This window comes from Xenopus laevis, chromosome 2L (genome assembly GCF_017654675.1).
Source record: "Xenopus laevis strain J_2021 chromosome 2L, Xenopus_laevis_v10.1, whole genome shotgun sequence".
NCBI classification, from domain to species: Eukaryota; Metazoa; Chordata; class Amphibia; order Anura; family Pipidae; genus Xenopus; species Xenopus laevis.
The window spans coordinates 154,171,364-154,194,779 of record NC_054373.1 but is presented as its reverse complement, the minus strand read 5'-3'; the positions used below and the strand labels follow the sequence as shown (position 1 = coordinate 154,194,779).

Here is a 23,416-nt window from a genome sequence, read left to right as displayed (position 1 = left end):
GCAGAGATCAGAGGAACAGATAATTATGGGTATGTAGGTAGGACATATATACACATAGAATTCAAGCAGACTGTACCCAGAGCAGACATTCTGCACCAACCCACAGCATGTCCAAATTATGCCAACACTGCTTTGGGCTCCAACGCGTTGTTGTGGGTGTTACAGATACCATACACTACTCATTATTAGCTGCTGTATAAATCCAAGCAGTTTGGGGGTGGGGTTATACTAGGCACTAAATAAACCAAATAAACAATACAGACTTCCTACAATATCCTACAATATATATATATATATATATATATATATATATATATATATATATATATATATATATATATATATATATATATATATATATATAGATCTATCTATCTATCTATCTATCTATCTATGTACCATTTATTCTTACTGTATGTGTCATTGTAAATGTATGCACGATCAATCATAATCTTCAAATCTTTTCTATTCATATGTTAAGAAGCAGCTATAAAAAGCCAATAGGCTTGGCAGTGACCAGTGAAAATGAACCAGGATATCGTTTGTTATAGTTATAAGTAATACGTGCAACAAATCCAGGTTGGAAGGGCTTTGCAAGATTGGGGAAATTGTATTTTTTTAAATAGACCCAGGCAAAAGTGGTGATAGGCTGGAAGTTGTGATTTGAAGACTCAGCTAATTACTCGTTTTTAATCTTACTATATTCTCCTATCCAGCTGTAAAATCTATACATGCATTTTTTTAAATTAAATATTGGATTTTATTTTAACTGATACCTGCACCCATTTTTATTATAACACATTTTCCTTGTATTATCCCTGGTCTGACCTGGCTTTACTGTTTGATATTAATTTTGCTCAATTCTTTTTTTTCAAGTGAATACGAACATTTTGGAGGTAATCCCTTCAGCAAATGATGAGGTTTTAAATTGATATACCCACAAAGCATTGCTTTCACCCACAATGCCCTTCATATACCTGTCATTTTAAATTCTGGTGGTAAAAAAAGATTCACTAAAGGTTCATGCAGGATATTTCCTCATAATGGAAAAAAGTAAAATGACAGGTAAATGCAATGCATTGTTGGTACCAAAATGTAAGATATATAAAAATGTTATAATAAAGAAACACTTGATAATAGTCACCCCAGTGTGCATTGATACATTGGTAGCATCAGTATAACTCTGACCCAGGTTTTAGGTGTTACTATAAAGTTTTTTTTACATTTCGTCGATAGAGTGATAATTAGTAATTAGGTAATTTCCTCCCCAGTTGATACTGACAACAGCATATTCAGTAAAATTGTGGAGTTATCCCAGGGGAAACAACTGATAATTGTAAATGCGAAACAAGTGTAGTTTAGTGAATCTGGACACACGTAACAAAAGAGCTGGACATACAGAGCAGCTGCCATTTTTTATTGGTAGACTATGGATTAAAAGTATGAAATGCAGTAAGCAAATTATAAAGACCCTCCCCTCTGTTTAATGAATCTCAAATAATCTTTTAATGAATGTGGCAGTCGGCGCTTTAGTGAACCCCTTGGTGTGGGGCTAAGCAATATTGTAGGTACAAAACTATAGGAGATCTCAGTGTGGCACTGGGTGCTGCCTGGCACCAGCAGAGCCCCTCCCCCTACACTGGCACCCAGACAGGACACCAAGGAAACGAATCGCCCCTCTACAAACTGAATGAAGTTCTGAAACCGGCGCAGAATGTTTGCTGATACAGGAGTCTCCTGGAAAGAATTAGCGCTAGTTTTGCGTTCTGCGCATTCCCCTATTGGTTTAGGAAACCACTAAGTGAGAAAAGATTTGAGGGCTTGTGCGCATAGTTGAGACTTGAGAATAAACCAGGGGTTTTAGACGGTGCATAAGATAGATACACAGTAGAAGTCTATGGGAAAGGGCTGGGACTTGGAAAGTAACACCTGATTTTTTTTTTGTTCTGCCAAATTAATTTCAGTGTTTCTAAAACCTCCTGCAGTGTTTTTAAAACGAAACTCAAAGACTACCTCTGGGAGCACCTGGATAACACCTGAACTGGGAACTGGCACTTATATAACAGTGTAACAAACTGTAACCTACAGCACCTTAATACCCCTCTGAATTGTGTCTGTATGTTACCCTCCCATTTAGACTGTAAGACCTACAGGGTAGGTCTAGCCTTTTGTTTCATTGACACTGAGCACTTAATCTGTATTGTAATTATATTTTATATTTATGTCAATTGTATTTCTAATAATGCACTTATTGTTACTTTTTATTTTAATGACCCCTTGTTTGTTACTACTAATTTATTGTTTTGCTGTACAGTGCTTTGACCTCAAGGAGCGCTATACAAATAAAAATATACATACATACATACATACTAAGGTTATTCACACAGGCACGTATAGCGCCCCCAATGGCCGGTGTAGCGCTAGTGGCACATGTTCAGAAAGGGACCCAAATATTAATAAGCAAATAGGGTGGAAAGCAAGGGTTGCAGGATAATTCTAAAAGAAGTATGGCACACTAAACTTGCCAGCAGCCTTTTCTGTACCATATATAATTCTGCTGCTAGCATTTAAGGAAAATGAAAGGAAAGGAATGTAGGAACCAGAAAATAATTGCTTTGATCATGCTTAAATGGGAACTCTGATAAATTTGATAAAGAGGCCGCATAACACTGAAACGCCTAATATACCCATCACAGTTACCTGTTTCTTTTAAACATATGAATAAATGCCATTTTATATGCTGAAATCCAGCTGTTTGACAGGTCTTTTCTTTCTTCATCATTTGAAATCCTGGCAGGGAAGGAGGGACTAAACACTGATGTTACAAATTGTAACAACTTCTCTTGCACTGTGATGTTGGAGGATGCAGCCTGAGGACAGCTGGCTGTTGATACAAAGTAACAGTAGTCAGACAGCTCAGCAAAGTAGTCAGAGAGATCAGCAGGAGAACAGGGGGCTAGACTTAGGAAACTGTTCAAAACCATTACATTCATTCATGAAAAGTCTGCATATTTTTTAATTGATATATATTGCAAAGTTGCTTGAAATTGTGTTTACTTTTCAAAAAGCTCAAGTTATGTTTTTGTGGAGTTCCCATTTAAATAGCCATTATAGAACGACTATTTTAAAGCAACCTTTCAATTGGTCTTCAATTTTTCTTTCTTGTAAATTTTTTTTATAATTTGCCTACTTTTTAAAGTATTCAAATGGGGGTCACTGACCCCATCTAAAAACAAATGCTCTGCAAGGCTACAAATGTAATGTTATTGCTCCTTTTTATTAATCGTCTTTCTATTTAGGCCTTTCATATGCATATTTCAGTCTCTCATTGAAATCAATGCATGGTTGCTAGGGTAATTTGGACCCTAGCAACAAGATTGCTGAAATTGCAAACTGGAGAGCTACTTAAAGGGGTGGTTCACCTTTAAGGTAACTTTTAGTATGTAATAGAATGGCCAATTCTAAGCAACTTTTCAGTTGGTCTTCATTATTTATTTTTTAAAGTTTTATAGTTATTTGCTTTTTTCGTCTTACTCTTTGCCGCTTTCAAATGGGCATCGCTGACCCCTTCTAAAGAGCAAATGCTTTGTATTGTTATTGCTACTTGCTATTATTCATCTTTCTATTCAGACCCTCTCCTATTCATCAATGCATGGTTGCTAGGGAAATTTGCACCCTAGCAACCAGATTGCTTAAAATGCAAATTGAAGAGTTGCTGAATAAAAAGCTAAATAACTCAAAAACCTTAAATAATAAAAAATGAAAACCAATTGCAAATTATCTCAGAATATCAGTCTGTACATTATACTAAAAGTTAATAAAAGGTGTTCAACCCCTTTAAATTTTAGTAAGTTGTAAGGAGTGATATTCTGACAATTTCCAACTAGTTTTAATTTTTTTGTGTATTATTTGTGTTTTTTGGGTAATTTAGCCTTTGATTCAGCAGCTCTCCAGTTTGCACTTTTAGCAGTCTGGTTGCTAGGGTCCAAATTACACTAGCAACCACAAATTGATTTGACTAAGAGACAGCAATTTGAATAAGAGATGGTCTGATTAGAAAGATGGCCAAAAAAAGTAACAATAACAATACATTTGTAGCCTTACAGAACATTTGTTTTTTAGATGGGATCCCCCATTCGAAAGCTGGAAAGAGTCAGAAGAAAAAGGCAAATCATTTTAAAACCATAAAAAAAGAAAACGGATTGGAAATTGGTAATTGGAATTTTATAACAATTAAAATGATTAAACATTAAAAGTTAACTTAAGGGTCAGCCACCCTTTTAACGCCTTTCATTGGTGTGTCTGTGTAATAAGGACAAATGGATAGGCCCCATAACATCTTAACAACCAAATAACGAAATATCTATGTGGATTTCTGCTCTAGGTTTGTTAGGAGCTGCTATTAGATTGCTGGCTCTCTATTGACAACAACCCATTCTCCACTCTATACATACAGAATGTGGTGACTTTTAATATAGGGATTGTAAAGCAGAGGCCAAACTTTCTTATCAGCCTCACCTGCAAATCTGCTCTATTCCTCATTTGCTGCAGCTGTTGCTCTAGGATATTACCTATAGCACATTATTGTTCTGTTTAGACTGAGTAAAAAGGTATATAACAGTCATTTTTGTATACACCTGACACCCTAGCTGTAATTTCATTAGTGATGATTGTTTGCAATGGTCGGTGCCTGGTTAAACTATGGTGAGAAAAAGGAGTCTCTGGTTTTACCTGTTGGTAACTTTCACATTCCCATGTTTGTGTCCCTAGGGTTTCCCTTGTTCCAGTGGTAGAGCGTTATATAGATGACCATGTTGCCCAATGTATCCTATATTAAAAAAGCAAATAATAGTAAGCTGTTGGATCTTCAATCTCCCTTTTATTTGGTGCATTTTCTCATTCCAGGCACTTAAAATGAACTATAAAACAGGTGTAATAATCATCATTCATGGGGGCTTTTTATCATCCTGGGCAAAAAAATAGAAATCAAATACACCACATATCACCACTTGAGTGGCAGGCATCACTGCCTTAGTTATCAAGCTGTGTATTTATTTTAGGCAAAATGTAAAGCCCAGTGTAAAAACCAGTGACTGCCTGAAATATTCTGTGTTAGCAAAGATATTCAACATAAAAGCAGCATAAAAGAAAACATAGATCTTTATAATTACCAAGTAGAAAAATGTAATGTGTGACATCAGGGATTGTGATAGACAGGGCAAAATCACATTTATTTTGTGCCAGTAGTTCTTCTAGTGTAAATGACATGATGGTTCCTTAGTGCAATGATAATCCATATTGAGGCCTGTGACCATAGCCACAACTGCCTAATGTAGTTATTAACATTACATGCATTGGTGTGCCAGAAATGATGCTATTCCTACCATGAAAATGCGTGCAAGCACTTTGTGGTGGATGTTATTATACAGGATGTCTAGGAGAAAATGCTGCAGTGTGGGTAAAAGACATAGCAGTTTGTATACAAAAAATGCACTTTTTTTGCAATGAGTATGTAAACAAGATCTGGCCAAGAACCTTTACCTTTGTCACATGAACAGATTAAATTGTGCCCTGTAGGGCCTATGCACTTTGGTTTATTGCAGTTTGCATCCTGCCGTACACTGGCTAAATGATCTCTAGTAAGTGCTAAATAAGATTGCTTCTGGAAAGGCAATGGTTTGATAACACTTGCCTAGGATGGGGCCCAATGGGTACTGGGTCCACTGAAAGATTCTCTGGTGCTTTTGCAGAAGGTTTAGTTACAGTGTGAGCTCCAGAAAGTTTTTTTGCTGAGGGCCCAGCAGGAACAAGGCGCATAACAGCGTCTGTAACAAGATGGTGGATTATATACCCCATGCACCAGATCTAAAAAAACACTAACAGCAGAAAAAGAAAACACCTTATATTATATGCTTTTTTTGTACGCAGGGCCAGATTCGATTCCATGAGAAAAACGTATCTCCTAATTCAATGTAATAATCTTACACAGATTCCAGTGGCATTCTCCATGGAAGTTAAACCATGAGATCGACTTTCCCACTGAATTGAAGCTGTCCCATAATGTCCAGTTTAGTCCGCACTTTCAAACATCTTGCATCAGATCTAGAAAGCATGATATATTTTATCAAATATAATTACAGACACTTATATTAGCCTCAGCTAGAGTCTGTGATTGAAGACCCATAGCTGGTCAATGTGAACTTATCTCTTGACTACAATGTAATACACTTTCATACCACATTGTTGCCTTGTAGTAGTATCTTGATACATTTTAACAAACTATAAGTAGTTATTTTACCTTTTTATTTCTTTTATGTACACATAGTGAAACAAAGCATTTATTATTTATATTATATATTTGTAACGATTGTGCTGGGTCCTGCCAGGGGGGACTTAATAATCAGTTAGCCAAAAGTTTTAGCGCTCATGTCTGTGTGGCCTTTTTACTTTGTGGGGGTTGGCGGAATCTGGGGTTGGGCTTTGGGCCAGACTGGGGTGGGTGGGAAAAATTGTGTTGTACAGGGGCCTGTGATTTCTGATGGGTTATAGAATGTCTTATTCCTAGCAACTTTGTACTAGGTCTTCATATTTTGTTTTTTTTATAGTTTTTGAATTACTTGTCTTCTTCTTCTTCTGGCTCTCTCCAGCTATTAAATGAGGGTTACTGACAAAAACTATTGCTCTGTAAACAATGTTATTGTTATTCTACTTTACTTCCTATTCAGCCCTTCCCCAGTTCATATTCCAGTCTCTTATTCAAAGCACAGCCTGGTTGTTGGGTAAATAAGACCCTAGCAACCATTTTGCTGCTGAAGTACCAAACTGGAGAGCTGCTGAACAGAAAGCTAAATAACTGAAAAAACATAAAAATAAAAAATGAAGACTGATTGCAAATTTGCTCGGAATATCAATGTCTTCGTCATACAAAAAAATGAATTTAAAGGTGAACTACCCATTTAACCTTAGAGTTTGGAGGACAGTGAATTAGTTTCTCTCTTTTTTTAATTTATTTTATTTAATTTTACATCAAGGGATACAGGAATGGCGGATGCCCAGTCCGCTTGGGTATAATAAAATCCAATTTCGACTCTTATTCCTGTGTAGCATTCAAAGACATTGTCCTAACAATTGTGAACAATGAATAATTTCATTCAATAATAAAGGATGCTGTCAGTTCAGGGTATAGCAATTGTAGCAGCCATCCTGTGGTTGACCAAATGGGGCAAGCTTGGGTTTTGTAAAGATTAAGGGGCACATTTACTTAGCTCGAGTGAAGGAGTAGAAGTAAAAATATTTTTTTGGCTACTTCGACCATCGAATTGGCTATTTCGACCTTCGACTACGACTTCAACTTTGAATCGAACGATTCAAACTAAAAATCGTTCGACTATTCCACCATTCAATAGTCGAAGTACTGTCTCATTAAAAAAAACTTCGACCACCTACTTCCCCCCTAAAACCTACCAAGAACCAATGTTAGCCTATGGGGAAGGTCCCCATAGGCTTTCCTAGCAATTTCTGATCGAAGGAAAATCGTTCGATCGATGGATTAAAATCCTTCGAATTGTTTGATTTGAAGGTTTTAATTGTTCGATCAAACGATTTTTCCTTCGATCGTTCGATTGAACGAATTGCGGTAAATCCTTCGACTTCGATATTCAAAGTCAAAGGATTTAACTTTGATGGTCGAATATCGAGGGTTAATTAACCCTCGATATTCGACCTATAGTAAATGTGCCCCTTAATGTCTTGTATGCTTGAATTCGTTTCTCTTTTAAGTGCTGCACAATATGTTGGCAAAAAACAAATAAGAATTGTATAAGGATACAGTATTACATGTAACTGAGGAGTTTAATAAGAGCAAAGATGAGGTGCTTTCATACATGCCCTGGATCGTTGATGATACTAATACAGCTCTTATTTTTGCATTTCTGGGCGTTTGAGATAGAAATACTATAGTGCCATACATTGCCAAATTCATTTAGTTTTTTTGTCCTTCACTAAAAAACAATAACTAATTTTGCAAAGCAATGTATAGTAATGGCAATATACTGATAAAATCTACCTGTGTCCACCACATGGCAAGGTCTTTATCCACATTACAATTTGCCCTTGTGCTTTGTGTGAGTGCAGCAAGATGCAGTTCATTTACCACATGGTAATCTCATTTTTAAGTGCCTGGGAACTGTGCCAAAGCTTTATCATTATTGCAGCAAGTATGAACATGATTGTTAGGTGTGGTAGCAAATTCTTCAGTGTTTCCGACTCAAAATGAAGGCTAATAAGCAGTTAAACACCAGAATTTAAACTTTCAGGAAATGTTTCCCTCTGTCTTCATCCTTCATTTCCTATTCAAGTTTATACACCAGGAAAAAAAAGGATATCTTTATTATTTCTGTTATAATAAAGACAGTATGTGGGCTTCTAGCTTGTTGTTACAAGAAAACACATTTGCAGGGTGGAAAACCAGTTAAAATTTAGTTTTTCCAGAGAGCAGTATATAATGTTGCCTGCGGATACAGAATGTAAGTGGAGCACCTAAGGGTATAGTTCTGATACCTGAAATTTACATTTGTGTCATGATGTTGAGGTTGTGATTGAAAAAAAAAAAATATATATACCTGTACGGCATTTAAGCTGAGGAGCTTCTCCTGCATGTATCCCACAGTAGTTCTCAGTCTTTATAGCTCTTGGCTCTACAGAAGACAGATGGCACATTCTAACTGCTTCAGGACCTAGAGTGAAATCCACCATCTGCCCCCTGCTGAGAAAAAGCTAGGTAGGCTTAATGCTACAGCAGGCTGACTAAGGTGAAGGTTAGCATCCAAATATACATGCTTTCTTTTCTTGCTGCAGGCAAAAAACTTCTCAGCGGCAGTATAATGCAGTGGGAAGCATATGGAAAGCAGATGAGAAGTGAAGTAGGACATGACCAATCTGCCATAGCCTTTTAACCAACCACTTTAAGCAAGTTTCAGCCTTGTACTCCCTTGTTCTGAAGGCCATTAAAAATAGACATAGGGATATGATGTAAAAAATCTAAGTTCTTACACTTTTTCATAAAGAAGCAGTAATTAAGACAAAGCTAGTGATGGGTGAATGTGTCCCGAAAAAATCAGCAAAACGGCGAGAAATTCGAGAAACACATTTAAGTCAATGGGCGTCAAAACAATTTTGACGCAAGCGACAATTTTTATATGCGAGTCTATTTTGTCCAATTGCATTAAAGTCAATGGGCGTCCAAATAATTTTTATGCGCGCGCCAATTATTTTTTGTAGCCGTGAATTTTCGCCACAGCTTCGTGATAACATTTACGGGCCGCCATATGTGGAAAGTCGATGTGAATCCATGCCTGGAGAATTTATTCGCTCATCACTACCCAAAGCTGCACTGAGTAGATTTCCCAGAGCTGCTGTGAGGGGAATCATTTCTTATTGCACTTACTTTACAGGAATGCAGTAAGGCACAAATGCTACCCAAATAGCATATAATTGAGCACAACTTTGTTTAAATAAATGTGCCTATCGCTTGCACATGCTGTAAGTAAATAAGCCTTTATTTACACCCACCTGCCTTGCCATTCACTGTCAGAAGCAGGTGCAGTAACTAAAGGATTGTGGGAAACATGGTGCTCATGGACACTTCTTTCAAGGGTAATATATAGAGATGTCGCGAACTGTTCGCCGGCGAACTTGTTCGCGCGAACATCGGGTGTTCGCGCTTGCCGGAAGTTCGCGAACGTCGCGCGACGTTCGCCATTTTGGGTTCGCCATTGTTGGCGCTTTTTTTTGCCCTCTCACCCCAGACCAGCAGGTACATGGCAGCCAATCAGGAAGCTCTCCCCTGGACCACTCCCCTTCCCTATAAAAAACCGAAGCCCTGCAGCGTTTTTTCACTCTGCCTGTGTGTGCTGAAGAGATAGTGTAGGGAGAGAGCTGCTGCCTGTTAGTGATTTCAGGGACAGTTGAAAGTTTGCTGGCTAGTAATCGTTTTGATACTGCTCTGTTATTGGAGGGACAGAAGTCTGCAGGGGTTTGAGGGACATTTAAGCTTAGGTAGCTTTGCTGGCTAGTAATCTACCTTCTACTGCAGTGCTCTGTATGTAGCTGCTGTGGGCAGCTGTCCTGCTTCTGATCTCATCTGCTGACTGCTGCAATAACAGTAGTCCTTGTAAGGACTGCTTTTATTTATTTTTTTGTTGTTTTACTACTACTACTACTACTACTATAAGAGCCCAGTGCTATTAGTCTAGCAGTGTTGGGGAGTGGGACTGGTGTGCTAATCTGCTGCTCCTAGTAGTTCAGCAGCACCAACTTTAATTTTTTTTTTTTAATATTCATTTTTTTTTATTTTACTTTTTTTATTTTACTACCGCTGTAGTAGTGTATAAGTTGACCTTTTAGGCATTATTTGCCCTGTAGGCATTTTTTGCCCAGTGTGTTATTCAACCAACTGCCATCTAGCTGTGTGACCTTGTTCACATTCTGTCTAAATATCCATAATATTACCGTCTCCAGAAAAAACACCGGAGTGACTTTTTCAAGCAGCCATAATATATTTTACGTAATCCGTATCCACCGCTGTAGTAGTGTATACGTTGACCTTGTAGGCATTATTTGCACAGTGTTTTCTTCAACCCGCCATCTAGCTGTGTGAGCTTGTTCACATTTTGTCTAAATATTGATAATATTATCGTCTCTAGAAAAACCACTTGAGTTACTTTTTTCAAGCAGCATTCATATATTTTACGTAATCCGTATCCACCGCTGTAGTAGTGTATACGTTGACCTTGTAGGCATTATTTGCACACTGTTTTCTTCAACCCGCCATCTAGCTGTGTGACCTTGTTCACATTCTGTCTAAATATCCATAATATTACCGTCTCCAGAAAAAACACCGGAGTGACTTTTTTCAAGCAGCCATAATATATTTTACGTAATCCGTATCCACCGCTGTAGTAGTGTATACGTTGACCTTGTAGGCATTATTTGCACAGTGTTTTCTTCAACCCGCCATCTAGCTGTGTGAGCTTGTTCACATTTTGTCTAAATATTGATAATATTATCGTCTCTAGAAAAACCACTTGAGTTACTTTTTTTCAAGCAGCATTCATATATTTTACGTAATCCGTATCCACCGCTGTAGTAGTGTATACGTTGACCTTGTAGGCATTGTTTGCCCAGTTTTTTTGGCTGCAGCCACTGAAGCACAGAGGCCAGAAAAAATATGCCATATAAATGCTGAAAATAGTCATTTTTTGCCATACGTTGACTCAACGTATATGGCAAAAAATGACTATTTTCAGCATTTATATGGCATATTTTTTCTGGCAACTGTGCTTCAGTGGCTGCGACCAAAAAAACTGGGCAAACAATGCCTACAAGGTCAACGTATGGCAAAAAATGACTATTTTCAGCATTTATATGGCATATTTTTTCTGGCAACTGTGCTTCAGTGGCTGCAACCAAAAAAACTGGGCAAACAATGTCTACAAGGTCAACGTATGGCGAAAAATGACTATTTTCAGCATTTATATGGCATATTTTTTCTGGCAACTGTGCTTCAGTGGCTGCGTCCAAAAAAACTGGGCAAACAATGCCTACAAGGTCAACGTATGGCAGTTGTTTAAAGAGAACAGTAGATTACTAGCCAGCAAAGCTACCTAAGCTAAAATGTCCCTCAAATCCCTGCAGACTTCTGTCCCTCCAATACAGAGCAGTATCAAGCAGATTACTAGCCAGCAAACTTACTATCATCTGTCCCTGAAATCACTAACAGCTCTCCCCCTACACTATCTCTTCCAAGCACACACAGGCAGATTTTTCAGATACATTTTTGCCCTTGATCCCCCTCTGGCATGCCACTGTCCAGGTCGTTGCACCCTTTAAACAACTTTAAAATCATTTTTCTGGCCAGAAATTTTTTTTTTAGATGTTAAAGTTCGCCTTCCCATTGAAGTCTATGGGGTTCGCGAACCGTTCGCGAACCGCTCGCATTTTTGCGCAAGTTCGCGAATATGTTCGCGAACTTTTTTTCCGACGTTCGCTACATCCCTAGTAATATACTATGATATTGGATAATATTATTTTCATAATACTACTTTTGTAGTTAGGAAGGGTTTTGTTTTTTACTAAACAAAAAATAGTAATTGGGCTTCAAATGTAGCTCGTTTTCCTTTCTTTGAATCAGTTCAACTTCATCATACTTGGGGAAACAATACTGATGAGAAGAAGGCTCATTCAATATCAACAACATAGCTTACTTTGCCTCATACCTAATCCTTAGTTGGGTCTAGCAATTACTTGTAGTTTTAATCGACAAACTCTCATGGGTTTACAACAATGTGTGATTTAAGTTAAGTTTAAAGTGCACATGGCTGCAGAATTATACTTGATATCAATTTGTAGTTCTAATAGATGTGCAATAACGGGCCAGATTTAATTAGATGAGAAAGACGTATCACTTATTTGATTTCCAAATTTTCCCATAGACATCAATGAATTTTCCACATGATTAACCATTAGATCAGTGATCCCCAACCAGTAGCTCGTGAGCCACATGTTGCTCCCCATCCCCTTGGATGTTGCTCCCAGTGGCCTCAAAGCAGGTGCTTATTTTTGATTTCCAGGCTTGGAGGCAAGTTTTGGTTGTATAAAAACCAGGTGTACTGCCAAACAGAGTCTCTTGTTGCTGCCAGCTCACGTGGGTGTGTCAAAGAATGTCATTCATGGCTGTCATGAATATACTATAGTATGTGATACAACTTTACAGTCCTTATGAGTGTATCACAATAGCAGATATAGGAGCTTATAATGCTTTTAGTCTCTCTAATATGTTTCTTATTAATGGAAGATTAAGGGCCTGATTCAGTTTGATGAGATAACCCTATCTTGTAGTTTATCTTATGAAATCTCCATTGAAGCCAGTGGGGAAATATGGAATTTAATAAGGAGATAAGGTTTACTCATCAAACTGAATCTAGCCCAATATGCCTTATAAGTTATTATAAGTGTGCTGTAATATCTGATATACATTCGTAGTTCTCATGGGTGAGCAATAATATGTGGCAAAAGTTTATATTTCTTTTGGATGTGGTATAATAGGTGATGTACGGACATGTATTTATATGGGATATGTTAAAACTCTCATGGATAGGTAATTAAGGACCAGATTCAGTTCACATTCAGCTCTTGGGTGTGCACTTACACTTCAAGGGGCAGATTTATTAAAGGGTGAAAGGGTGTGGTTCACCTTTAAGGTAATTTTATTATGTTATAGAACGGCCAATTCTAAGCATCTTTTCAATTGGTTTTCATTATTTATTTTTTATAGTTATTTGCCTTTTCTTCTGATTCTTTGCAGCTTTCAAATGGGCATCACTTGCCCCCCTTCTAAAAAGCAAATGCTCTGTAAGGCTACAAATGTATTGTTATTGCTACTTCTTATTACTGATCCTTCTGTTCAGACTCTCTCCTATTCATATTCCAGTCTCTTATTCAAATCAATGCATGATTGCTAGGGAAATTTAGGCCCTAGCTATCAGATTGCTTAAAATGCAAAATGAAGAGCAGCTGAATAAAAAGCGAAATAACTCAAAAACCTTCAATAATGTAAAATGAAAACAAATTGCAAATTATCTCAGAATATTACTCTCTACATCATACTAAAATGCATGTCAAAGGGTAACAACCCCTTTTAAGGGTTGAATAGGAAACTCGGATTCGAAATTCAAATTTTTGAATTTTTTTTTTGGTCAAAACTCTCAAGTTCAAATTGTGAATTATCCAAACTCAATTTGAATTTGAATTTTATTTTCGAGATTTATCAAACCTATACCCCGGGAATAATTTGAATTCGACTATTCGCCACCTTAAACCTGCTGAGTTCATGGATAAGTCAATGGGAGAGGTCCAGTGACCAATTTGAAGATGTTACTAGCCTTCCTGACATCTGAGTTTTTTGCAGAGAAAAAACTTGATTCAATTTTATTCGAATTTGATTTGAATTGGATTGGAGTTTTCGGGTCGGTAATATTCGTTCGAGTTTTAGATATTCAATTTATTCCTTATAAAACCTCCCAGTCGAATTTCGAGTATATTCAAATTTATTAGAGTTAAAAAAAATTCACATGAATTTGAAATTTGACTTTGTTAAATTGGCCTCCCCGGGGCAAATTTATTAATGTGGGAAACAAACATCACCGGTGTTATTGCCCATAGCAACCATGTAGGTGACTGTTAAAATCGAATTGCTGATTGGTTGCTATGGGTCTGCCTATTGTTAATAAATTTGCACCATATGTAATGTGATGCAACAAGTGTCATGGATGTTTAATAGCATGTGATAACGTTTTTATGGATGTGCAAGTAATATAAGTTTATAGCTGTCACGGGTATGTGATTTATGTAACGCTTTTCCACTCCATATGTAACACTGCATTTCTGCCTTTGACATTCCTCTTTTCTATTTGAGTTTTCTATTGACATTAGTCAGGGTCATTGTGGCCACATATTTGCACATGATATTTGGAAGGGGCTTAGGTCCTGGCAGGTCCCATCAGTCTCTCCTGATATTTTCCCCAAATAGATATTTTGTAGAGCTCTTCTAATTAATGTTAAAGTAATGCCTGTATTTCTAGCAGATCTGTATTACAGCTGGAATATTGTATTGATTGCTTTGCCACTTGCAGTTTTGCCAAGAGGCCTGGGAAGCAGATTTGTTCCATTGACTGAAACAGGACAGTACCAATATGACTACGGCTGGCAGACTTATGACGTTTTCTCTGTATTTCATTTATATGTGTAGGTTTATCTTTAGTTATATATATTTCCCCCCCTAAATGATATATATTATTTAAATTATTGTAGTTCTGTTACTTTTTTACCCTTTCTTATTTCTCTTCTTTAATTTATCTTTGACTCTCTATTGATCTTTTATCTAAAGGCAGGCCACCCACATACACTATCCAACCCACTGGCCCATGGGCCAAGCAGAAGGATAGTGTATATAGTGATATACATGTATCATTGTTTTTCTGTTGCTTCACTTGTTTGACTGAACCAACAAGAAAAAGCAGGCCCATATGACAAATATTTTTAAACCCGTTTGATTGACAAACCAACCAATATCTATGGGAGATGACGATAAAGGTGGCCACAGATGCAAAGATCCAATCGTACGAATCAATGTACGATCGGACTTTCCCATTTCCCGACCTGCCACTAACCATTCAGATCAAGGTCTTACCATTCCGACCAAATAAAGTAGTTAAAGAACAGATCAGCCGATGTTCTGCCCCTGACAGCAATCGTACGATAGACAAAGCTAGTGACAGTCTCCCACTGAAAATCGTATGATCAGCAATACACGCAGAGATATTACCCGCAGCCGACAGAAATTTTCTAACCTGTCCGATCAACCAAACAACCAATCTCTTCCCAGATGAAAAATGACGGGACTCACCACACATGTTCCGAAAATCGTACGAATCGAGGATATTTTTTTGAGATCTTTGCGTCTACGGCCATCTTAAATCAGGATCACTGGGCCACCAAACTTGTACTGATAACCATATGACAATTTGGTCTATTCACCAGCTCATGGTTAATATGAGGCAAAACAATGTCAAATCCAAAAAGGCAAATTTACTGAGGGAATTAGATGCTGAATCACCCAGAATCCCCTTTAAACACACATAGACACAATCTGTAAAGAATAAGAAGATGTGAACCATCTAATGTCACACATGGTGTTTTCTGTGCTCAAGTTAAAATGTCAGTGGAGAAAACAACTCTGCTCTGATATTGGCTTGAAAATGCACACTTACACACTTTACATTGCTTTTGTTAATGGATTAATAATTTATTCTAAGTGCACTTTTGACATCAGTGTGATATGTGCTATATGATTGTCCACATTTCATGCCTTATATTGACATATGTATCTTATCCAATTCATCTTTGAGCAGTTGTTCAACTGGCAAGCAATTAATTTGAGAGGGCTTATGATTATGGGTAATATTCATCTGTAGTCTGTAGGGTACATCCAGCGTGAAATTCTTGTTATGAATGTCATGTGGTGTATTCCAGTGCTTTATTTTTACCCACTCATACAGCACCATAGGGAATTATCAGTCCCACTGAGCCCTTTGCCTCTGTACTTAAGGGATGAAAAGAAATATCTCTCTCTAGCTTTATGTGTCCAGGGTTTATCCCCATTGACCCCATTTAAAAAGCAAATGCTCTGTAATGCTACACGTGTATTGTTATTGCTACTCATCTTTCTATTCAGGCTCTCTCCTATTCATATTCCAGTCTCTTATTAAAACCAATGCATGGCTTATAGGATAATTTGAATTGCTGAAATTGCAAAATAAATGAAAAGCTAAATAACACAAATAATACAAATTAAAAACCAAATTTCAAATTGACCCAGAATATCACACTCTACATTATACTAAAAGTTAGTTTAAAGGTCAACAACCCTTTATGAGGAACACTATGACCAAACGTATCTGTATGTTGTTGGCATATTCAGGTCTGATAAGAAGCGTCAATTTTGTTTTATCTGAGCTGTGGGTACATTATTATTATTAATATGTATTTTCACAGCTCCAACATATTGCTTAACGCTATATTTAATTTTCAGTATAATTAATGGGGATGCAGCGAATCCACTATTTAAGATTTGACTGAATCCGAACCTTAGTTTGCATATGTAAATTAGGAGGGAAAGAGAACCACTCACAGTTAAAAATGTTTTGACTTTGTTGTTTGTGTGATGAAAAGTCACATGATTTTTTGGATTCATATCCAGTTTGGCCAAGCACTTGGATTCTCGAATCTGAATCCTGATGAAAAAGGACAAATCTTGGCCAGATCCCCCCAAACTGAATCCTGGATTCGGGGAATCTATAATAATGTTATATCCAATATGAAACAATGCATATTCTCTATGCGACTCAATGTGGTGCTCTATTCGGAAAACCTGCTGCCTCCTGTCTCAACAATCCATGTATATACAAAAAATCAGATGGCACACACTCCAGCCAGGGCTGATCCTATCAAATGTGGGGCCCAATTGGGACCATGTTGGCGGGGCCCCTAGACAAAGTGTTGCTGGCTACTGACACACCAAGTATTTAGGAAAATAAGGGCATACAGGCACAAAATAGAAAGGAATGGGCAGACAAGGTAAGAGAGTGAGAGGGATGAAATAGGGGCACATAATAGGGGCACACAGGGTAAGAGAGAGAGGGAGGAAATTGGAGAGTGGACTGGGCCAATTAGTTTGGGGCTGAGCCGATTCAGCTTGGGAGCAGGCTTGGTTGGATTGGGGGCAGGCAAGACCTATCAAGGTTGGAGGAAAGCTGGGCATATGAGAGTTGGGGGCAGGCTAGACCTATGGAGTTGGGGGATAGGCTGGCTTATCAGAGTTGGGGGTGGGCTGGACCTATGGATTTGGGGATGGGCTGGACTCTCAAAGTTGGGGGCAGGCCAGGCAGCATCATGTGCTGAGGGAAATATTATCTGTGCTGCCCTGTGGTGCGGGGCCCCCCAGAGGTGCGGGGCCCTATTGGGCCCAATTGGTCCAAAAGGCCTAAGGCCGGCCCTGACTCCAGCAATTGTGCTAAATCATTCTTGTGCTTTATTTGAGATCTCCACACAATGTTTCGGAGGTACAACCTCCTTTCTCAAGTGTTCTCACATGTGTAACTCAGCTCACAGGTATATTATCTGATTTTTTTGTATAAACATTCCTAATAATGAAATATTTTTGCATAACTTCATAATATTGAGTTTTATTGATGAGGAAGTGGTGGATCCGAGAATCCCAACAGTGCATGTGTTTTCCAAGACAAGTTAAACGGGTTGTTCACCTTCCAAACACTTTTTTCAATTTAGTTGCTTTCAGGTTGTTCACCAGAAAAACAGACTTTTTTCAATTGCATTCCATTTTTCATTTTTCATTGTTTTTCCAAAATTGAAGTTTAAAGTTTATTGTTCGTGTCTCTGGTGTCTCAGTCTGGCAGATCATTAATCCAGGAGCATATTCTGGACTGTTACAACGCAATACATTTAGTGGCTACTTGAGTTGATATAGCTTTGGAATATTAGCAACAATTGTATCAATTCTAAACAGCTGCCTTAAATGAAACTCAGGGATTCTGCTGAGCAGGGCTAAAGATAACAAATGTATCAGCTAAATGTATCAATAAAAAACAGTAAAGGGGGAACTCCGGCTCCCAAACCAAAGTTTGATAAAGAGGGTGAAAAATGGAAATTTAAATTTCAGTTTTAGAAAAGCAATCACAATAGAAAGCAATTGTGAAAAGTTTTATTTCTGGAGAAATGTCTGAAAACAACTAAACTGGAAAATGAAGGTGAACAACCCCTTTAAATAAAAAACATTTTGAAATACTCTTTCAGCACATGAATAGAAATAATAAAGCTCTCAGAATTGCATTTTGTATGTTATGGTAGTAAGGTTTTTGGTAAAGACACATTAAACGTGGACACATGATGTTTATTCTTCCATTAGGACCTCAGTTTCATTCTCTGTATTTACCGTTCCTTCCCATTTCTTTGCAAATTGATGGCAGTGGGTTATTTATTAATAGGATTTAGTAGGGTACGTTGGTTTATTTGTTACGGAAGTTTAAAAAGAAGTTTCCTCAGAACAATCTATAAATCAATTAATTTTACAGATAGTTGCATTTAATGGGTTTTTTTAAAGTTTTTTTTTTTTTAGCTCAGAGCAAAGCAAAATGATGGTTACCCACAAATGAGACTCACATGCAGGATGTAGGGTTCTGGCCAGAGAAGTAGGTTATGAAGGTACATTTATCAGTGGGTCTAAGGTTCTAGGATTTCTCTGTCATCATTCACCACAATGACATCATCTGGTTTCTTGATGGTACAATCATGGGATCCATTATCTGGAAACCAATTATCCAGAAAACTCCAAATTACGGAATGGCTGTCTCCCATAGACTCCATTTTATCCAAATAATCCAAATTTTACAAAATGATTTCCTTTTTCTCTGTAATAATAAAATAGTGCTTTGTACTTGATCCCAACTAAGATATAATTAATCCTTATTGTAAGCAAAACCAGCCTATTGGGTTTATATAAAGATCCAAATAACGGAACGATCCATTATCTGATAGACCCCAGGTGCTGAGCATTCTGGATAACTGGTCCCATGCCTGTAGCACTAAAATTCGACCTCCTAAGTTACGGTTGCCACTTAGCTTGTCTGACCTGGGCATCCTCGTAGGCCAGCAAAGCAGTAGTTCACCAGTACTTTGCAAATTTGTTCAAGAATATTGTTGTCTTTAAACTGTATTTGCATAAATAGAATTCCTCTATAAAGCACCTTTATTTGATTTGCATCTGCTTGGATCTGAGTTCTGCTTGTTTTCCAAGAAGGAAAATGCCTTCTATATATATCTTGATTCGATTTGATTGATCGCTATTGATTCTTTCTTGCCACTTAACTGATCTTTCTTTCAGGGATATCTAAAGTAACCTCTAATTAAAAGTAGAATTATTAGTGTTTCCATTTTTATTGGTGTAGCATTAATTAAATAATGCAGGGGTGTTATCAGCGGCACAAAGGTTCTAAAATCCTGGTTTTCGTTATTGCTCATCAGATTGGATTGCTTTGGCTTACTATTGTCATTTCATTCGTTAAATTGCTTTAATGTTGCTATAAAATTAATGTAAACACCATTGCTTGTTCATTATACAAAAATCATTTGTGAATAATATCCCTCTGTGAGACTTGTGAGGCAGTGGCAGCTTGGCATTCTCCTCCACCTTCCAGCTGCCATAAAAGTAGCGAAATGTAACCGTTTATTAGCGGAATAAATCAATATATAGCAAGGGATGGGAACTCAACAGTCAATGTTATTTGAAGTGCTATTCTTGAATCTGGTGGGTCTTCTTTTTCTACTGGCCACATATGGTACTAGTCAATCATTATTTCTTTTCTATGACCATTTTGAGAGATTAAAGTTCAAGTAACACACAGCTGAAAACATAACGTCAAGTTCATATGAATATATAGATCCAGCTCTTTGCTTGAAATGTAAATATTCTGCCCAGGTTACCTGTGCTTTATAAGAAGATATAATGTGTCTCAGAGTATACTATTAGTTAAATGTAAACAGGAATCTTGCATAGGTGAAATCCATTTCTCAAAAGAGCAAACAGATTTCTTTATATTCAATTTTGAAATCAGACATAGGGTTAGACATTTTGTCAATTTCCCAGCTGCCCCTGGTCATGTGACTTGTGCCTGCACTTAAGGAGAGAAATGCTTTCTGGCAGGCTGCTGTTTTTCCTTCTCAATGTAACTGAAGGTGTCTCAGTGAGACATGGGTTTTTGAGTTGTTGAGTGTTGTTCTTAGATCTACCAGGCAGCTGTTATCTTGTGTTAGGGAGCTGTTATCTGGTTACCTTCCTATTGTTGTTTTGTTTGGCTGCTGGGGGGGGGGGAATGGAGGGGGGAGATATCACTCCAATTTGCAGTACAGCAGTAAAGAGTGATTGATGTTTATCAGAGCACAAGTCACATGATTTGGGGCAGTTGGGAAATTGTCTAGCCCCATGTCAGATTTCAAAATTGAATATAAAAAAATCTGTTTGCTCTTTTGATAAATGGATTTCAGTGCAGAATTCTGCTGTAGCAGCACTATTAACTGATTCATTTTGAAAAATGTTTTTTTCCCATGACAGTATCCCTTTAAGGACTGGATTGCAAGATAAATGAACTACTATTACTATTACTTTCAACTTAAGTGGACATACAGGAGCCCGTGAAAGCTGCTGACATTGTAGAAAGAAAAGTCTTAGCTGATATATTTTCAGAATGTAAAAGAGCAGGTTTCTTATTATTTTACCCCATCCCAGCAGTTGCAGTTAAACCAATTATACTATTGGTGGGAGGTGCTATTGTATTTGTACTTGTACTTGTATCATGAATAACTGACCTACCGACCGAAATCTGTCCAAAAATTTCCAGATGTCAATTGGCCCGGTTTGAGCAGAATACAGCCCTCTGCCTGCATCTGAAATGCTGCCTAGGGGAGCACCTTGGCCTGGCAAGAAGGTTCACATATGGGCATATGCAGCCATCTGCATACCACCAGGGCCTGCTGTGTCTAACTGGTTCTTCTGTGGTCATTTAAAGAGTAGGCAACAAGGCAGATGAAACTTTGTTTTTTTCATATTTTCTTCAAGACTCTTGTTTAATGTCTGCAATGCAATGAGGCACATTAGCTGGAGACTTTCAGATGTAGGATCCCAGAACTTGCATGACTCATTAACAAGATGAGCAAGGTGGGCCACGATGCCCCTGTGATAGGGAGTTATTTTCTGCTACAATAAAAACTGTGGAACGTATTCATTTAAATGGAATAAAGCAGAATTTTTGGTCACGAGTCTGGCTCACAAGTGGTTTAGAGAGAAGTATCACCATGTTACTGGGAGGAAGCACAGTCGATAGACACAGGAATTAGCAAATTCCATATGCGCACAGAATCTCCATGTGCAGGCAGAAACAGTAGCACTTCTTCCCAGCTCTCTAAACATATACCTGGGCTATAAACACAGGCACAATATGTTTTATGATTATAGTGTATAGTGTATTTTTCTTCTTTAGTATAAGTCTCATATAACTTTTACAATACTTTTTACTGGCAAACATTCTATAAGTTATTTTTTGTATTAGTGGAGCTGTAACAAGTGCGGCCAACTGCTAAATCACTGACAGTCTTCAAAATGAGACACAGTATTCATAAATTAGTGTTAATAATAAAAGCTTAATACAAAGTATTGCCTAATAAAACTACATTTTACAAAAGTCATCCCATCCATGAATCTTCCTGTTGGAAACCACTTAAAAACCCATAAGACCCTCTTCATAAATATGCTTTGAATTTAGACACAAGTCACCTGACATTATTTCTACTTTAACATCTGAGAAATATTGTAAAATCTATTTAGGTCTATTTGTATGGAACTGTTTACAAAACATATTCTGAGCACTGGAAAGAAATTGCTGTAGGGAATTTTTCTGCCACAAAAAATATCCAATTTCCAATCCATGTCACATTTTAATCTCCCCAAACTGCCTCCTGCCGGCTAGAATGTAAATCACCTGCGGGATGGCACTCGAAACGCTTCATTTTCTGAAGTTGCCTAACGAGGAAAGCGCCCCAAAGAGGAGATTTGTCGCAGGGCGACTAATCTCCCTGAATCTGAGCGTGTGCCCTGACCCTAAGGGTTGTGAAACACGGGCAGATCGGGGAGATTTAGTCGCCTTGCAACTAATCGCCTCTTCTTCTGGGCGACAATCCCCCCGAACTGCCTTAGTGTGTCTTCCTGTCCACTGTAATGAAAAGTCGCCTGCGTTAATGCACACGGGGCACATCATTTTCCGAAGTCGCCCTGAATTTGCCTCACGAGGAAACTTCAGGCGACTTCGGAAAACGAAGCGCCGTGTGTGCTTTAGTGCAGGCGACTTTTCATTATAACGGACAGAAAGACACGCAAAGGCAGTTCAGGGAGATTGACGTCCAGATGAAGAGGCGATAAGTCGCCAGGCGAAAATAGAAGGAGAAGGCGCACACCCTTTAAATCAAATTACAGGGTGCTAATCCATAGGTGACTCCCCATAAGGGTCTCCATAATGAAATACAACTACTGCAGATAATGGATAGCACAACCGATTTGAAAAGCAAAATTAAAAAAAAAAAATGAATCACTGCATATGTTTCACCATGGGTGGCAGACCCGGATTTGTGGCGAGGCCACAAAGGCACAGGCCTAGGGCAGCATGTTTTTAGGGGCCACCCAACCACAACCTAAGGAGCACTGGGGGCATGTAATCCTGTACACATAATCCCCAGTGCTCCAGCGCATGCGGGTGGGGGCGTGCGCTCACGAGGGTGCCGGGTACTAGGACCCAGCTGGCCTAGCCCAAAATCAAGTGGTTTATAATGTCGGCAGTGGGGAAGCATTTGAAGGATATTGGTTTCCTTCAGAAGAGGACATTTATTGTGGGCGACTAATCTTCTTGTGTTGTCCTAAAGGTGATTGCTGTCACTTTTAATTTTAGTGTCAGGCACACTGACATTTACCCAGAGCATCTTGTAACAGAATTGTGATCATACATTTGCATATGGGTATACATATACATTTAAAGCTGGCCATAGATTTAAAGATCCACTTGTTTGTGAGGTCCCAAAACCCATGCACGGGGCTAAACCAGGCTGACCCAATCACTGTTCTAGGGACAAACAATTGGATCATATTGCGGGCCTGCAGGGACCCATTTGGGAAGGGTCATTCCAGTGCTCCCAGGCATGCAGTCCCGAGCGCTCCATACACAAGCCTATGAGCTACTGG

General features: G+C 38.2%; 1 protein-coding gene across 2 annotated transcripts in view; it reads left to right on the top strand.

The window, feature by feature from the left end:
• Nucleotides 1-23,416, top strand: part of LOC108708637 (homeobox protein Hox-C4) — a 97,048-nt gene that overhangs the window by 52,043 nt on the left and 21,589 nt on the right. The window lies entirely within an intron of this gene.